The 19,978-nt window shown below is 38.5% G+C and overlaps 1 non-coding gene across 1 annotated transcript; it reads left to right on the top strand.

Moving 5' to 3' along the window:
* The first annotated feature begins 16,810 nt into the window (after window positions 1-16,810).
* LOC131832877 (U6 spliceosomal RNA) lies at window positions 16,811-16,918 on the top strand. The gene has a single exon (XR_009354230.1). It is a non-coding gene; the product is annotated as a U6 spliceosomal RNA (small nuclear RNA).
* The last annotated feature ends 3,060 nt before the right edge of the window (window positions 16,919-19,978 follow it).

Below are 19,978 nucleotides of genomic sequence, written 5' to 3'. Positions count from 1 at the left end.
TGCCCTCAGTGATCTTATACAACATTAAAAGTCAAGTAATAAGGAAAAATAAAATATTTAAGAGAATGTAATAAACAAGCTTCTGAAGGCAAAAGTTGTCAGGACCAAACGATTCAAAACAAAGAATGACTAAGTTGTTTAACAAAAAATTAATAAGGAAGATTAATGCCATTCCAATATAGAATTTTTCATAAAAATTTAATAATTCTTGAAAAGGGAAATGTATAATCCTACAGAAATAGTAATTTATAATAGTACATGTTTATCTCTAAAGTCCAAGAATATACATGGCATAGAAGAAAGACATTGGGTAGTTAAAAAAAATACATGGATTTCTGCATTTGTAGGAGGGGATACATGGTTTCAATCATAATATTGACAGTATGGTTTCATTCATAATATTGACAGCCACACTTTTTAAAAAATTTTTGGATAACAGCGAGGAAAATTTAAATCAAAATGTATGCCATTCATGCAAATCAATCAATGCAAGGTGTTGCATCAGTAAGAGAAGGGATAAAAAACATATGATCATTTCAGTAGGTGCAAAAAAAGCAAAGTACAGCATGCATTCATGATAAAAATCCTCAATAAAATAGAACTAGAGGAAACATAACAGAATCAAGGCCATATATGAAAAGCTCACAGCAGACATCATACTCAATTGGAAAAACTGAGAGCTTTCCCCCTAAGGTCAGGAACAAGACATGGATGTTCAGTCTCATTACTTTTATGCAATATAGTACTGGAAGTCCTGTCTATAGCAATCAGACAGCAAAAGAAATAAAAGGCATCCAAACTGGTAAGGAAGAAGTAAAACTCTCACTATTTGCCAGTGACATGATGCTATATATAGAAAACCTTAAAGACTCCACCAAAAAACTACTAGAACTGATAAATGAATTCAGTAAAGTCACAGAATATAAAAAGTCACCTAGCTCTGAGCCAGCCCCAAAGCCCGTGACTGAGAATGTTAAGCTACACTTAGGAGTTTGTGGTTCACATCATCTCCATGAAACGATACACAACAGATTAATAGCCATGCTAAATACATGCCGCTGGAAGTCACTGGAAAGCTACGGCTTGGATTAAGGAAAACCCTTTGGTCTTGACAAGCAAACATTATAAAAGTAGCCAAATACTCCTAGTGTTCCTCTCTGAATTGAGAGGAATTGAAGGCCTACAAACTTACTTGGGTTTAACTAATGTTTCACTGAGTTTATTTTCCTTCTGTACTTAACCGTTCACACTCCTGCCTTTGACGTTTATTTATCCAGAATTTCTTTATGAATGAAGCTACTCTATTAGTATCATGAGAAGGAATCTAATTTGGGTCTTAAGAATCATAATAATTCCAGAAGGGATAATAAATGAACATTCAAGTGAAATGAATTTTAGCCTGCATACTCTAGAATGATGAGGACTCAACCTTCATATCCTTGGTTCCACAAGAACGGATTCAAATTCAGTGTATTTTGCTACATAAAGAGCTTCTGAATGTGCCCTGTTTTGCTTTTTTGTTTGTTTGTTTGTTTGTTTTGTTTTATTTTTAATAAGTGCATGAACTTTAGACTGTCTTCCAACTAAGCTAGGTGAGATAGAAGTTGATCATTTAGACCCCAAAATATATAATGGACCACTTCTCTTTCTCCCCCACCCCTCTCTTTTTCTCTCTCTGCCTGAAAGAATTGTATCTATGGTACTAAGTAAAATAATTTTATAAATATAGAAAAAATGAAAGTTAAAACAATGGGTATATAGAAACTTAAGTTTTATATCTATACTGAATTTATAACCTTTGTTTGCAATTTCAGGTAAGATATTACAAAGAGGGAATCTAAGAAGGTAGAACTAAATTGAGAAATATCAAAGCAGTATATATTCCTTGTATGGGGAGGATTATGACCTCAAACATATCTGCTGTTCATGTTCAAGGTACAGCAATAATCTACTTTGACGCATAACTGTGTAATTTTTCTCTCCCTATGTAGAACACTAGATATTTTAGAAAGTTTAAAGAATAAGAAACTAAAAGGTTAAACTCTTACTTTTTTTTAATCTGATTTTGGTTAATTTGTTTCAGTCATGAATAATGAAAGAAGGAAAACTTGATAATAGCATTGTTGAAAATTGTAACATTTATTTATAACAACTGCACAAATAGAGTGGATTTTCATTTTTAATTAATTTTTAATTTAATGTTTTGCTGTTTCAATAATGAGCATATCTTTGACCTTAGAACTCATTGTTTCTAACAGTTATTACTGGCTGCCTGAATATGCCAGCCATGTGTAACCATTACTTTTCTTCCATACACCATATAATTTCATATAATAACAGCCATCAGTAAACTTAGAGCCTTATGGAAGTTAATGAATAATTATCCTTTACATTATAACTGTAAATCTGCTAATCATTAATGTATTTGGTAATCATTATCTCTTATTATGGACATTAACCCAGCTTAACAAAGATCTTGAGTGTCAAATAGAGTCAGGTTGCTTCTATGCTTTAAAGGGGGATGAATGTGAAGAGGAGGGGACCAGGGTTTGGAGCCATGCCCAGTTCTTGGCACTTAGTAGAAGATAAACACTAGTTGAATTGCTGAGATTAGTGTTTATCAAGTGTCTACTGTGTGCCAAGCAGTGCTAGCTACTTTACATCACTGTCACATCTAATTCCCCCCAATCCTTGTATGTGTGTATTACTATTCTAATTTTCCAATAAGGAAGTAAAGGTTTGGAGAAATTAACATAACTTTCCTTCCGCTTGGCTGCATTGCTAAAATTTGAATCCAGATTTCTCGGGCCTTAAATCACAGCTCTTTCCACCACACTTTTGATACCTAAACGTATGTATCGCTGAAAGTTACTCACAAACTATGTGTTTGGAGTTCGAACCATTCTAGCCACATGATTCAACAGTGAGCAACACTTTAAAGATTTACAGTTCAGTCATTTCTTTAAAGTGAAATCATTTCAGGTGAAAAACAATACAAGTTTATATTGCATTGGAGTTGACATCAATATCATTTTGAGAAAATCTTTAACAGAATCCTAGCAACTGAGGATCAGAAGGGACTTCAGATTTTATTTAGTCTAATCATACCGGGAACTTTATATCTTTTTCTCTGATTGGGATCTTGAATACATCAAATTGGAAATTCTTGAGGCATACTCTCCTGAAGAAAGAGAACCCATGGCAGAGTGAGTTGCCAGGGAATCAGTGGAAAGTAAGGCAGACAAATTGAGTGAGAAACTGAGAAGTAAATTCAAGGGCTTCAGTGTCTATCTCCAGGCCTGAAGACCAGAAGAAATAAATATTCCACTGGTGCTTTACTTGATATTTGAGGTCCCTTTAGACCATAAAGTTCTTTGATGAGACCAAAGGCCTTTTTAGAGTGATGATAATGATGTTGTTGATGAGAAAACCCAACAAAAAACTCCATGAAGCTGAGAGGGTGGGAGAAGGGATAGTAAAAAACTTCACACTGGTTGTATGTATTCAGTGGGGAATCTATGATTTGGAAACACCTAAGGTATTGTTTGGATCAGTGGAATTTGTGTGGCTCTAGTAAGCTGAAGAACGCCCTCCCAAATATGTCTGTGTCCTAATCCCCAGAACCTATAAATGTTACGCTATGTGGTCAGAGGACTTCTCGTGTGTGAGTAAATTAAGGATGTTGAGATGGGAAGATTATCCAGGATCATCCAGGTGGGTCCACTGTCAATAAAATAGTCCTTATAAGGACACTGGAGGATCCAGTCAGAGGAGAAGACGATGCGAGGATGGAAGCAGAGACTGGAGTGATGTGCTCTGAAGATGAATGAAGGAGATCTCAAACCAGGGATATGGCAGCTACTAGAAGCTACCAAAGACAAGGAAACAGATTCTTCTCTCAGAGCTTTCGGAAAGAGCAAGCCTTGCAGACACCTTGACATTACCCCAATGAAACTGATTTTGGACTTCTAACCTCCAGACCCATAAGACAATAAATCGTCAGTGTTTTAAGCTACTAAGTTTGTGGTACTTTGTCCCAGCACCTGTAGAAACCTAATGCAGTGACTCACTAGCCAGAATTGAAGTCACTGCCTGAGCACATTTTCCTCAGGCTAACCCTTCAAAGAGAAGTAAGTTTTAAAAAGACAAGTCATACCATAAACATGAAGCCCTTTTATCTTTGGAATTTATATTAGGAATAAGGAGCAGAAATCTCTTCCCTGACACTTCCCAGTACCATGGTTGGCACTAGGCTCTCTGTAGCCTGTTTGTTCATTTGTGGGGACAGTAGGGATGGTCTTTGAACCTAAGCTCTCCCCTGAAATCTAGACTCACATTTTAATTGCCTGTTTGCTATTTCCTCTTGACTTTCCTACCATAACCCAGGGTCAACAAATCAATCCAATCTCATCATCTTCCTAGGAAACTACACAGTCAGTGTCCTGTGGTTATTTCTGATCCTGGTGTCACCTTTGGCAACTCCTTCTGGGCTCTTCTCTTATTTAATTAATTACCAAGCACTGTAATATCAGTCCCCTACTTTCTACTCTGTTTTGTTCAAGTTAGAGTCTCAGCAGCCTTCCTGCAAAAATAATGGTCTCCTAATGATGATTTTGGATTTCATCCTCCAGTACTTGACTCTATTTCCCCAGATAAATATTCCTAAAGGAATATCCTTTCTAATCAAGTCATCCCCTCGTTTCCTTTGTCCATTACTGTAAATGAAAAACTTTTCAAGTTCTCTTACCACTGCCCATTTTATTTCCCCCCTTCCCCCTTTAAAGATTCCTCTATCCTTACTTTGACCTTCAAATCTACCATACTTGCTATTCTCCAACAAATCTCGTTTCCCTTCGTATGCCCTTGCTCTGTGTTTGTCCTCCATCTGGAAGATTCCCTCTTCTGGAGCTCCACCCTGCATGCCGAAATACTACTTACATAAAATAAGGTTAGAAGGTACAGTGGTTTTAAATATGTCCACAAATGTCTGTCTACAAAAGGGGGGGATCTCCCCTTCCTTTTCTCCTGAATATAGGTTAGATAAAGCAGACTTGCTTCTAATGAGTAGAATATGCTGTAACAGACACTGTGTGACTAGGTTATAAAAAGCATTGTAACTTTCTCCCCTCTCTGTCTCTCTCTCTTTCTCTCTCACATTGCTTACTCCAGAGAAACTAGCTGACACATTGCAAGGACTCTGAACCAAATCTATGAAGAGGTGCACACAACAAGCAAGTGGGGCTTCCTACCGTGTGTGAGTGAGCCACCTTGGAAATGGGCCCTGCAGCACTAGTGAGCTCTCACATGACAGCAGCTCCCCACCTAACACCTTGGCGGCAACTTTAGGAAAGACCTTGAACCACAACTGTCCAGGAAGCCACTTCAAAAGTCCAAACTCAGGAGCCGTAAGATAATACATGTTTGCTGTCTAACGCCACTAAGTTTTAGGATGATTCATTATGCAGCAATAGATAATACAATAGTCAGTCATCCTTCTTTTATTTTTTTTTAGGATTTTATTTATTTATCTATCTATCTATTTATTTATTTATTTATTGGTGGGGGGAGAGAGAGAGAGTCTCAAGCAGACTCCATGGTGGGCATCAGGCCTGATGCATGGCTTGATCTCTAGACCCTAAGATCATGACCTGAGCTGAAACTAAGAGCTGGATGCTCAACAGACTGAGCTACCCAGGTGTCCCCATCCATCTTTTAAAAAAAATTTTGCCAATAATTTCTTGGACACCTTTGATGTGTTGGATTCACACCTGTAGAAGGAGGATGCAGGGACAAATGTACAAATCTGGTCTCTGCTCTTATGCTAATTACATATAGTCTGTCAGGAGAAAGACACATTAAACAAGTAATTACCCAAATAATTATCTAATTGCCATTATGATAAAATCTATCAAGTAGAAGACAACTGTTGATAGGATTAAGAAATCTGCTCTAACAGAGTGGAGTACACGTCTAATCACTAAGGAACTAAGAGTTCCCATGCAATACTCCAGGGCTTTGAAGAGGTCTTTGGGCAGCCGTAAAGCCTACGGTTAGGAAGGTAGGCTCTAAATCTAGCTGCCTTGATTTGAATACAGTCTCTGGCTCTTATAAATCACATGACCTCTGGAAACTTTCTTGCCTTTATAACCCTACACTTCCTCTTCTGAAGGTAGTCATAATAATAGTACCCCCACATAAAGTCCTTGAGCGGACTAAATGGATTAGTACCTACAAAATAGCTAAAACAGTGCCTGGCCCATTAGATATGTTTGACTGAAATTAGATACTGATTTCTGTATTGAGTTTCTCTGTCTGGCCCATTATAATTATCTAAATGAGTGGAGTTAGCCCACCACTCTTAAATCCTATCCTAGCTCCATGTCTCTATTAAGGAGAATTGTGAGTCCTGATTCATTAACCCTGAGCTAAAAGCAACCACCTTCTCAGAATGTAACTTTAAGGTTACAAACCAAATTGACCTGCGATTGAGAGTCAGAAGAGCATCTCCAAAGTCCTCAGAGAATCTCTGGTATCACACAAGTATATATATGCCTGATCTGTATGTGTGTGTGTGTGTGTGTGTTTGTGTGTGTGTGCAGTCAAACACCACAGTCCTTTGCCTCTAGACTTACACTATTTGTAGAACTTCTAGTTTTATACTTGGACTTCTAATCTTGGGAGCCTTCCATCAATAGCCAGCTAAAGGCTTTTTATGGTCATAATTCTATTTCCCTTTAAATACTTAAAAAATGCTCTTGTATAATGAAATGTAATAGGGTACAGAAGGAATAGGAATAGATTGCAAACATTTTGGCATTTACAAATGAACTAAGATTTTAAAAGGATAGATCTAGGGAAGATTAAATCTCTGAAGAGCCTGGATATATTGTGAGAGTCAGCATTACAGAAATAATATGATAATAATAGTATGATAAACTGATAGTATATGTGACTGTCGCTACAAAATTAGAACACACACACACAGAAGATGAGGGTGATAAGATCAGTCATCTCATCTTGGTGTTGTGAAGACCATGTGTTGGATTTTAGTCGAGCTGAAACCTACTTTTCTGTGCACCTATCCCTATCCCTCAACTATGCCTATCCTGAAATTTAAACAAACATTAACTGAAGTACTCTGTGCTGCTAATTCGCTGACATTTTCTACCCTCATATCATTTGCTGATTTCTCCTGCTATTGCCTCTTTTAGTGCCAAAGAGATTTTGTGTTGAATAGTAAATCCTGCCTAATACATGATCCATAAAAATTGCTCTTTTTTTAAAGATTTTATTTATTTATTTAACAGAGAGATACATAGCGAGAGAAGGAACACAAGCAGGGGAGGTGGAAGAGGGAGAAGCAGGCCTTCCGCAGAGCAGGGAGCTCGTCACGGGGCTCAGTCCCAGGACGCTGGATCATGACAGGAGCCGAAGGCAGATGCCCAACGACTGAGCCACCCAGGCAACCCCCTTAAAAACTATTCTTGGTGGGACAGGGAAACACCACTCACTTTTTACTCAAAACAATTTCCAGATGAACATTCATGACTTATCCTACTACAGCATATACAATGGACTTTTCTAGCATTTTTGGCACTAAAGAGATTTGATGATAATCATGATAAGACCATTGGATTCACCAAAATGTTTACTGAAATGAACCACACCACAATACTTGGCATACAAATGAACATATTTTGTTAGGTCACTCACTTTAAAGAGAACGCACATACTCTTTAAAAGAGTAGAGATTTCCTTTGATCAGCCCTTATAAGTATGGGATGGAACTAAAGTTTGTCAAGAGTCATTCTTTCCAAATGGCTATGGCTAGGTTCTGCACACCTCTGTGTGAGTGGCACACTGAGAGAAGCAGTGAGAATAATTCCAAAAGTATGCATCTGTCTCAATTAGTTCCCACTGAAGTGCACAGACAGTATCTTGGGCCATGTCAGAATTTATATAAGCAAAATTTTAACCTGTGTTCCCTGACCTGATCACAACATTTAGTGCAGACTTTTAGTACAAATGGCAATGTAGAGGCTGGTGGTGTGGTAAGAGGTACACTGCATTCGAGCAAGATGTTCCTTTGCTTCTCTGAGTCACAAAATTTGTATTAGTTAAGACTTGCCCCTCCCACCCCAAGTTATAGAGATTCTAGTTGGCTTAAATAGGAATGGAAGATTTGTGTTAAAGACATGAGGTTGACTTGAAACTCAGGTCAAGTTCTTGAAAGAACTAGAATGAGGAAGGAAGCTAGGTAACATTCTCTTTGCAATCTCGGCAGTGGTAGTACCGTCTAATAGCAGCAGCTGAATCCAATTTGGGGTCTTTCCTACATATGGAGAACCAGCTTCAGTGCATCCCCATTAGTACATCAACTCCAGGCAGCCAGTTCCTCCCCCTCAGAGTCTGAGCCCAGCCCTACACAGTGCTTCCCCAGAGCTCAGAAAAGCTAAGTAGTTCTCCCTCCTCAGAAGTCTCTGTTTTGACTCTGGGCATCGCCATTCATGCTTTTAAAATTTTAATCATTCCAGCCTCTTCTTTATTTCCTCCAGCCGTGGGATGATAGCTGCTTCTTGCAGTTTCTATGTTCAAGTTTTCTCTTTTTATTTTCTTGACTACCTAGTTGATAACTTCATAACTAGTTAACATTTCTTTATACTAGATTATTCCTGTCAAACAATTGGTGGGTTTTCTCTCCTAGTTGAGCCCTGAATGATAGAGGTGGCTGTTACTGAACTGCACGATTTCTGCAGTTCCACCAGCTTTGAATTTTCCTAATTTTGGATTTTTCTAATAATCTTTTGAATGCATTGTGGTAAAGGCATAAATATTACACAAGTACAGTAAGAGCAGTTGACCATTCACAACAAATGCCTGTACACTAAACATCACGATAAGAGCTTTCCCTTTGTTATCTCCTGTGTCCTCGTAGTAATACTATACGCCTGTGATGTGAGATGTGGGTTTACAGAGGAGGCGACTGAATTCAGGCAGAGGGTTGGTAAGTTCAGGCCTGGCTTTTCACTTGGCTCCTTTCAGTCAGTGATCCTGGAGCTTCCAACATAGCGGAGTGCAGTTACTCTGCTTCATGCTGGTCCCTCTCAGACTGTAGGTACAGAGACCTGGGTTTTATCTCGCTTTATATGTCTAATGTAATTACTGGCAGAGAAGATCCACACCGAACATTTGTTGATTTGAAATTTGAAACTTGAAGAAACTGATTCAGATAATTTGAAAAGACAGGATGATTCCTGAAGAAAAGTTAAGTCCCAGAGCTATTTGGGGCAGCCAACTGAAATGACTCTCATGCAGATGCAGCACTTGGCATCTACGTCTACATACATCAACATCTACCATGAATTCAAGTGAGTGCTCAGGGACTGGCATCAACCCAGAAAGCAAGGGCCTAAATTCGGAGAGAAAAGTCACTCATCTGTGACCATAAAGCAATAAGGGATCTCTGGTTTGAACTACCAAGGGGACCTGGTACTGAATTGAGTACACCTAATTTGCCTCATTCAAATGTAATTTTTGTCCTAAGACGTCTACACATTTAAAAACAGTTGGTCCGTTTTTATATGGCCGTACAGAAAACCCCATTGGCTTTGCTTTTATGGGGGAAATAAACCCTTATTCCTGCAAAGTAATAGCAGTTACTCCAACTTTAATAACACTGGCAGGAAACCTCCAAATTAAGAACTTCCCAGAGTCTTCCCCCGAATGTCCTCTTGAGAAAACTCAGACAGTCTCTCTACAACTCAAATGACTTTACTTTTTCTACACTGGTACTTTGGAATTGTAGTCAGAAATTTAAATATTTCAAATTCAAAACACTAGAATGGACTAGAGAATCAATGAATATGTCTGTTTCATGGTGACAATTTCCTGTGATTTTAGGTGAACAAAAATGCTTATTGACAGACAAAGAAAAATAATTAGTTCAAAACCCCTTAGAATCTTCCATATTGAAGCACTTGGGAAATTATTTGCCTTTTCTAATATACCCATTTGTTTGTCATTAAGAAATGCTCAGGCATTCAGCTGCTTACATATTTTTTGCAGCTGTTTGTTAAGAGGCTCTGAAAATGTTTCAAAGTTCAACTTAGTGTCAAGCCATTGAAGTCTCTAAATCCATTTTCTAGGCAGAAAGGCCAGAGTCTGCCAAGCCTGGTGTTGTGGAGTTTTCAGTGATATTTCAATGCAAGAAATGAACAGAGAGATTATATATATTTTTTTTTATTTTTATTTTTATTTTTTAAGATTTTACTTATTTAACAGAGAGAGAGAGAGAGAGAGAGAGAGATCACAAGCAGGCAGAGCAGCAGGCAGAGAGAGGGGGGGAAGCAGGCTCCCTGATGATCAGAGAGCCTGATGCGGGACTTGATCCCAGGACCCTGAGATCATGACCTGAGCCGAAGGCAGAGGCTTAACCCACTGAGCCACCCAGGTGCCCCCAGAGAGATTACATTTTATTATTAACCTCTGAATCTCTAAAAAGAATTGAATGTCCACAAGTATATGAGGTCTTCAGTTTGCATTACAACGAAAACTTTACCCTGTGGAAAGATAGGATTCACTGAACTTAAAAAAGTTTGGACTGTAGTAAAATACCCAAATCCAAGTAAATTAAAAATATCAACTAATTTTTACTCAACAAACTGGCCCTCTGTTTAGCGATGGATAAAGAGCAGGAAACATGAAATTATAAAACAAATTACAGTTTTGATGGCTGTCTCTCCAAATGCCAAGTGGTAAAGTATAGTCTTCTACTGAAGACTGAAAAATCTGTATGTTGAAAATTGAAAATCTTCACATGAGAATTTATAGACATTTGAGATCCTACCAGCTGGCAAAATTGACTTTAGCCTATATGGCAGTTTTTTCTATAAGTAATAAAAAGAAATAAGAATTTATTTAAGATATTGTGATGTTATGGTAGAAAATCTCAAGTACTCCATATAACATTTAGAGCTTATTAGCTATTAAAAAACACTTCTTTGAGTTGCATTTGGTTCCAAAAAACATCTGGGATCTATATCCCAAAAGTCCATAGAACATACAATACACACTATTTGGTTTCACAACTGAATATTTTGATATTAGGCTGTACTAATGAGCCCATTTGTTAAAATAATCTTAAACTGTTTTTCCAGGGGGGAAAAATGCCATGTGTTAGTCAGTTCTTCCTTTCTTCTGCCAACTATCTTGAATACTGGCCTGCTCTAAATTAGTACAGTCCCTGATTGAAGCATGGAATTATCGGCAAACAAACTTCCCTAAAATAGCTACTTTATAGTAACTATCAAGTACACTCATGGATAAAAAACATACATTTTGAGGGGCTGCTGTTGCCAATTTCAGTCAATGAAAAAAGGAAGCTATGAAATTGCCAAAGACAAATAAGATACTTCTTTCTCCCACTCTGTGCTTGCTTATAGCAGCTAACAAAGGGGCACTTAAAATACCCAAGGTTAGGTCCCTAAAGTCTAAATTATTAAAATAACTTTTTTAGTAGGATAAAGTGCAATAGAATATTGTTTGTGAGTATTATACCTACGAAGTAAGAAAATCAATATTAACAAGAGCTGGAAGAGAGAATTTGAGAGCCTTCCAATTCTAATATTCTATGATTCATCAGTATCTTGGTGTTATTGACCACACTGCCAATTTGTTCTGAAATGGTCAACTAGGAACATGGCACAGTTAGGTAAACAAATCATTTCCCAATAAGATGCTGACTCACTAAACCTCTTGTTATTAAAAAAAAAAAAAATTGCCAATTTCCTAATTTGATGATGACCGACTTTCCATTTCCCAAAGAGGTCAGTTGACCCTTAGGTTAGGTTAAACTCCCACATGCATGTGTCACTTCCCCAATCCCCACCTCCTCACCAGTCACACAGACACTCACACCCACACACACCTTATGTGCTCTTCCCCCTCACTGGGGGTCAGCCTTTTATTGGATGTTAAGACAAATTTTAGCCTGCCGCTTAAAGGAAAGGTGGTTTTGGTTTTGGTTTGTTTCTCATTAGTAGCTGGCTTAAAGAACAATAACAACAAAATAGGAGAGGGAGTTTCCAGTAACACTGACAAGCTACCCCCCCACAAAACAAAACAAAACAAAAAACTATTCATGTACCCAATTCTTCCAATCAAGAACACAGATGTCACATATGTGGATAATGCTTGTTCAGCTTATCTCTTCAAGTTTGATACTCGGCAGCAGCCCTCTGCAAACGTAATGTGTGCCTTAAATGGAAGAAGGAAGGAAACTTAACTTTTCCTGGGTACCGCTGATTAGACAGGCATTTAGGTGTTTTGCATACACTCTCAGTTAATGAACCCTCCTCCAATAATTCTTGGAGACTTGGAATGATTATAACATCCCCTGTTTTACTAATAAGGAAACTGGGACTCAGAAATAAAATGCCTACTCGTATTGATAGTAAGTGGCCTGCATCTCAGGTGTTTTGTTGTTTTTATTGTTGCTGTTGTTTTAAAAAAGACCAAGTCTGATTTCTGGACCATGGTCTACTGGAATGATGCAAAATGCTACCTAAAGGGTTAAGTAGGCAGTGGGCATTTTGGATTATCTAGCCCTTGATAATTGCTGCAACTGATCATTATTTGAGTCATTATTTCTTTAATATTTGCTTTCCTCTGTTCGTTAGTTCCACGAGGGAGATGTTGTTTGTTTTGTCCATCCTTATGTTACTAGGGCCTCCCTCTTAGTAGGTGTGCAGAAAGTACTTGTTGGGAATCTAAAGCTCTCTGCCTCTCCTGCTGACTTCCTCAGGGTCATCTCCTAAAGAGGTTTACACAAGCACGGAATAATGATTGATACGCCACTACACTTCTTCATCATTTTAATCCTGTGCCTAACAGGTGGTCATTATCTTTTAGAAGGAAACCACAGCCATCTTTTAGCTAATTGCTTTAAAATTGATGAAGAGAGTTTTCCAAATAGAAAAATAATATATTTAACAACTATTGAATCTTTACTTTTATGCTCAGTACAATAAGTGCTTTATGTGCATCCTCTTAATTCGTACTAGAGATACTATCATTGTCCCCATTTTAAAGATAAAGATGATGTGGTTTAGAGAGGTTCAGTGACTTTCCTAGAAGGAAGAATGATGAAGAACAAAGGGGTAAGAAAACAACAGAAAGAGAAGCAGCTCTTCTGGGGCTGAAGGAGAGAGCCCATTATCATGGAGATGGACATTTACTTGCACTTGATGGCACAGCAGTCCTCCCCTTTCCCTGTCCCCCTCCCACAGCTGCGTTGAGGAGTGCACTCATGGTCTTCTCCTCTTGCCTCCCTACCTACCATTTGGGCTTCCTTGAGCCAATACCTCAGCGCTTCCTGAAGTCATTCCCTTTCTCACAGTGACATGATGAGCACCTAAAGCCGTGCAACCTTCTGGGCACTGCCAAGAGTGGCCATATTCCCTTTGGCCCCCGCTGCTCAGCAATCCTGCACTGGGTTCCACACAGATGAGGAGGAAACAGCCTGCAGAGGACTCAGACGTGTGCTGTGAGACCTGCCTATGGAGGAAGGGCAGATTTCTTTAACTTCACCACTGGATCTACTGACATCCAGGCACCTGCTCATCAGCCTTTTTCTCTGCAACTGTCTTTCTTTCCAGGAAATAGATGCCTGGGAGCCACATGCACTGACACACGGAGCTCCCTGCTTCAGGTTCAGCTGGGCTCCTACAACATCAGGATCCACTAACAACAGCCATCACCTTTACTTGTAAAATGGAAGCCATTGTGTTTTTTTCTTTATTGCTGCATAATGAATGCCCCCAAATGTAGTGGCTTCACACAACACTTTATTATTGCACGTGATTCTGAGGGCTGACCGGGACCTGACTCTCTGGTTTCTCTGTTACTGTTTTGATTCTTTCCTACAGCCATCCTCAGATGGGACCTGGGCTACAGTGTGTTGGGTGGCTTCACGGGCTCCCTTCCTTCCTCTCTTCTGCTCCAAATCAGCTTCCTACATACCCTCTAGATCTCAGCAGATACCCCTGACTGCAGGAATGGACCACTTCCCTCAAACCTGAACTTCCCTTTCACAACTTACATCCTGTATATCATATCTGGTTGGTTCTCTATCCCCTCCCCACTCCACGATGTATTTTGAGTTTCATGAGAGTAAGAGCAGTCTCATTTTACTCATCTTTGTATCTTCATGTTAAATAGAGCACCCCAGCTATGTTAGGTGTGTAGTAAATATTTCAATAAATGAATGAATGACCACTAGGAATACATCTTTTAGTGTTTGGGGGTTGTCATTTCTCCTAAATCCCAAACATTGTTTTTCTAGGTTTATATAAAGTAAGTCTACACACATCAAATGAAGAAAGAAGATGTACTACTTGAACTATCCCAACAATTCAGATGAGGCCCTGCATTCTCAATTATTTATAAACTGAAATTGGTCTGTGAATGTTATGAGATTATCTGGATGATTTCTTCAATTACTTTCTGTTCATTCGATTGGATATATAAACATAAAAATAAAAATTCTTATACTTGATAAAGTTGGTTTTTTTAATATATTTTTTAATTTTTATTTATTTATTTTTTAATATATTTTTTTAATTTTTATTGAGTTGGGGTTTTTTTAAACCTGTATTTCTGCCCATTGGCTGACACAGTTTTAGGGGAACAAGAAAACCCATAGACAAATCTGTGTCTGTATAGGAAAGTTGGAGGAAATGTTTATCAGTTGTTTAAAAAAAATAGTTTCCTAGCTCCTTGACTTTGCCAGTTGCAGGATTTGCCTCCATAAATACATAAGAAGTGCTTAATGGAAGTATATTGAAACAAATGCTGTAATCTGCCATGGGAGAACTGGCTGATGAGGAAACTTGTAAGAAAAAGTTGCTTTGGTGATCTCAGCCTATCTACTGATTTTTCCCCAAGGGTTTTATTCAGAGAAAGCATGATATAAAAGGTAATGTAAAGCATATCAATCAACAGTTACTCAAATCACATTAGAAGCCAAGTTTGTTGAGTTTCTTTGATGGAGACATTTTGATAAACAGACATCATCTTTAATCTTGGTTTTTATTGGGGCTGTCTTATTGGTAGTCTTCTTGCCTCTCAAAAGTAAACTTACTTGGACACTTTTAGAGCTTATTCGTTCCAATAGGATTTTTCTTTGATATATGCCTAGGAAATGTACTCCTAGAGCAGCTACATGAACACCAAATTCAGCATCATAAAAGTAACCATTTCTGTTTATCAGTTTCTAATTTTGAAATACCCAGCTGAGAAAGAAATCCATAAATGAAGTTTCATTTCCAGAAACAAAATCCAGAGAGTTGTCTGTGCTCTCTTGCTTCTGGATGTGGTTTAATTTGTCTTTGCTATTACTCTTTCTTCATTGTCTTCTTTCCTTCTCAGCACTTTTTCTCTTATCTCACCAGGATGGCTGCAGTTTTCCCCCCTCTATCCTTTGAGGAGATGGTAGTCTAAGTCTATAATTTTATATTTAGTTTTGTGTAATACTTCTAATACTTGCTAGGAGTGGCATCAAATGTATTCATGTATATTTGATTTGTACTTAAAGGAATTTAAGGACACGGTCTGTTTTACCTTTATGAGATCCCCAGTAACTAAAGTAGCATCCAGTATATCATCAGCACTCAAAGCATATTGTTGCATGAAGAAATGAGTAGAGTATAGCCAGGGTGGAAATGGGAAAAGTGTCTTCTTTACAAACCTGGCAGATATGTTGCCAAACAATTTTGCTCTCAGAAAACATTGCATCATTAAATGTTTGTCACTTGTTAACTGAACATATTGACTTCACAGGTTCTACTGACCCCGTGAAACATTCAACATGGACACTCACCACCTTGTATCAACTCTGAGAAGTCTGGATTAAGGGAATGGAAAAGGATGAGTATCAATTTAGGATCCACTTTGAAAGGAAGAGTCTTTAAGGCCATGAGACTGGACCTTGAATATTTACTTCAGTGACTTCAATCCAGGAAAATTTTGAATACTAGTAGCCACAAACAAGGGCGGAAAGAGATTTCTCTTTTCCAGAAGTGAACCCTTGAGCCACATCCAAAGCTATCACCTCAGATGTAAATAATATGATTTACCACAAGAAAAGTTTCTATCTCCTTTTATCCAGGGTTAGAAATAGGGGACCATGTGTGACAAGTTTGTTCAGGATACAAATGATACCATCAGATTCTAAGCCATAGGATGCAAAGGGATGATCGAAGACCAAATCTGGCCCACAGATGTATTTTATTTGATCTACACTATTATTTTCCCATTGAATTAGTTGCCAGTATAGAAAATCAGGAGAATGCATACAGAATGTGGTCTTGTCCCCCACCACCCCACTTAAGAAAAAATATACAGCAAATTGGACCCACAGTTCCAAATTATACTGACAATTAGCTGGTGTTCAAGTTCAAATTCCCATGATTGGCTGCTTCCCTACCATAGTTCCCCCACTGCCTGTTTTTACTCCAATACTGAAGAGTTTCAATTTCCCATCCCTCATCAACCTGAACAGTTTTCTTACAGCCTGACCTCCTCATATATTTATTTTATCTGTCTGGGCCCTGCATTTAACTACCATTTTGAATGTCACAGATGTTGTTCTATTTCCATCCTTCTGACTGAGAGTAAATAAGCAGGGGTTCTGATTATGGCTCTACCTTCATCATTCCAAGTCAGCTGGCTGATTCCATTTGTTCCTCTGAATCTTCTGCATTCACATGGCCCCTAGAGAGGTGGGGGTGGGATCAGAAAAAGGACAAGTTGTGTGCTCCCTTCAGCAGTACATATACGAAAATTGGAGCCATATAGAGAAGACTGGCATGGCCCTTGTGCAAGGAGCAAAAGGACAAGGTGAGTGAAAGAATCAGTTATTTCTGTGACTCTGAATAAGTAGGATTGTCAAAAGAAGAGGAAGACTAATCTGTCTATAATGCCCATGTTTCTTACAGCACATATTAGGTATTTATGTATATAACTAGTGCTATATATACATATATATGTATATAATCACTCACAAAATCATACTGTTCCCCCAGGGACATGTAAGTGTTTTTTTCTTTTTTTTTTTTTTCAATTTAATTTTAGCTATACAATTTTAAAAATCAATTTCCTTAATTTTTTTATTCACTTAGGTTACTTTTATTACCATAGTACCTGAATATTATAAATAGAAGATTAGAAATTAACAGTAAAATGCATATGGCTTCTAACACATTTATACCCACAATGCAGACAATTAAATACAAACAAAATAACACAAACAATACAGGCCAAGTGGCTAACACCAATTTAATATGACCATTGATGTTGCTTTGCTGTAATAAGCACTAACAACAAATGGACACCTAACTCTATGATACGGGTTCTCTTGATGAAATCATACTGTGTAAGTACATGGCACCTTTTCTAAAACCCTGGGGCAAGATGCAATAGAGAATTTTGAATATTTCTTATTATAGAAAGGGGCAGTACACAATAAATACAGTAATATTTTATAGTGTAACATGAATATCCATAAATGGGATAACTAAAAACTATAAATAGCCTTATCTCAGTGTGGGTCGGGTTTCATACCAAATAAGTTTGTCACAAACTTACAAAAAACAGCTGGGTCATTTAACAAGTCCTATAGCCTTGAGAAAATTACTCAATTTCAATGATTTCACCCACGAAATAATTTCATTAGATGAGAGTAACTAGCCTATGACCTGTAGCCAGAAAGAAAACCTGGATGTTTATGCATGGCCACCAGAAGCTGCAGAATAAATACTTACTTTCTATAAATACTGTACTTATATAAGTGTGTTCCTATATTGACTAGGTATATGCCATTTACAGTACCACAGCAGAGGTTAAAACAAGGACCCAGAGATAAATGAGGCGACTATATGGACTCAGGGAGCTTTTGTCCAGCAGGACAGACAGACCTGCAGATGAACACCTGACAGCTGAGTATAAATAGAGTGATAATACCTATGTGTGGACAAGGCAAATTGATGCCATAACCTGGGGGAGATTAGGACACACTTTCTTGGTCAATGATACTGATATCAGGGAGGGTTTTGAAGGATGAATAGGAATTCACAAGACAGTGGAATATTATTAAAATTGATCTAACCTTTTAGAGACAAATTAAATAATATTGTAGAGGGCACTTTAGGAGAAATTGATTCTTTTTTGATGTTTACCAGCTGAATCATTTATAGTCTCTTCTAAGCCGATGATGCCCAACCCAAAATTCATGCTCTCCTGCACGGGTCATGAAGGCTGAGCACTCATCAGTTTGTGGAATCTCTTTTCTCTTAGTAGGGAAGAACATGCTGTTCTTAGACCCCGCTTTGGTCCTATTTGCTTTCTAATATTGAAAATGCTAAGCGTACAAGATGCTTATCTATTTATTAAGACATTTGCTGGGTTCTCTAAGACATGTGGCTTCTCCACCCTTTCCCCTCCTTCCTGTAACCCCCCAACCAGTTCCTGTCAGTGGGAACCTGACAATCATAAACCTAATTCTTTTGAGGCCATTCTAATGCTTGAGCTCTTCTTTGGTTGGCCTCCCTGCAACGAACGGAATGAATTCATGGGAGTAATCCCCTCAGTGCATGTGAGGCCACTGTCTGAAGCTGGGGAGCATACACAGAGGGCTCTGCAACACGGTCTGGAGTCATAATGGGCTTCACAGAAGAACTGGTGATTTGTGTAAATTTAAATAAAGATTCTCCAAGTATCTGTTCAGCATGTATTGATCGGAGAGGCAGAAAACAACATGGAGACTGAACAGGGAAAGAAGACCTTGGAGGCAGCCCTCAACCTCTCCACTGATATTCCCAGCGATCCCCAAACTTGCCCTCTCCCTTCTGCAAACCTGAGGCCCCAGAGAGAAATGGGACCACACTTTTTAGAAGGCCATTTGGTGATCATTGAATGTGACCATACATGTCCCTTGTAAATTCTACCCCTTATTCCAAAGTAGCTCTTGGAATAAACATCCAGATTTAGGCAGTAGACTCCTGATTCCCTGAGGGGAATCCACAAAGCAGAATTGTCTTCATCTTGCACCACACACATGGAGTGTCATTTGGGGGATCCTTTCCACTGGCACCACGCTACCATCCCTAAAAGATTAGTCAACCTTAATCTCTACTAGAATTCCAGGAATAGAGGTTCCAAAGACACAAAGAACTCCACATTCACATTTCTACTCTGAATCAAAGCAGACTCATTCCCAAACCCAAGTAAATGATTTCTGAAAAGGGAATTGTGAGGCTGGCTTGCTGACTGATGAATCTCTTTCAGATTGCATACCTTGCTTAGTGCTAGTGACAGATGAGAACATCAGCATCCCTGACTCACATTCTAGATTTACCACTGGGCATTGTGGTTTGTCTGAATTCCCAGTGTTAAAATGACAGCTGCATTATGGTTTTCCCCGTGTTCACTTTAAGAAGCTTAGCAGTGTGATACATCAAGTGTCAGTCCTGCCCAAATGGTGTGGTTTAGAGGGCTCAAGCGATTATGAAAGACAAGGGAGGGGTTTGCCTTGGTGATGCATTCATGTTCCAGCTAACAGAGGGTCTGGAGAGCTTATGTGGAACTGTAACTCAAGGTCTGTGTTTTAGCATCTCCATCAGTAATCATCTTCCTGCTCTCTTTACAGTTTGTGGCATGGTTCCCTTCACCACATTTACACCTGTCTGTGCAAAAGGCTTGCATAATGCAGAGTGTGGTTTAAAATGTGTGAAAACTTCATCCAGATCTTCGGAGCTTGCCTTGTCTTTGATCTCAAAGCCAGTCAAGGAGAGCAAGTATGTCTATTTCTAATTCTAGCTGCATGTAATCTGGGGAGAGACACATCATTGCAAAACAAAGTTCTAGAGAAAAAAAAAAAAAAGATAAACTCTTTATAGTACTTTGTCCCATGTTTTTCCAGTTT

Source organism: Mustela lutreola, chromosome 5 (genome assembly GCF_030435805.1).
Source record: "Mustela lutreola isolate mMusLut2 chromosome 5, mMusLut2.pri, whole genome shotgun sequence".
In the NCBI taxonomy this organism is placed as follows: Eukaryota; Metazoa; Chordata; class Mammalia; order Carnivora; family Mustelidae; genus Mustela; species Mustela lutreola.
This window is presented reverse-complemented; position numbering and strand designations above follow the sequence as displayed.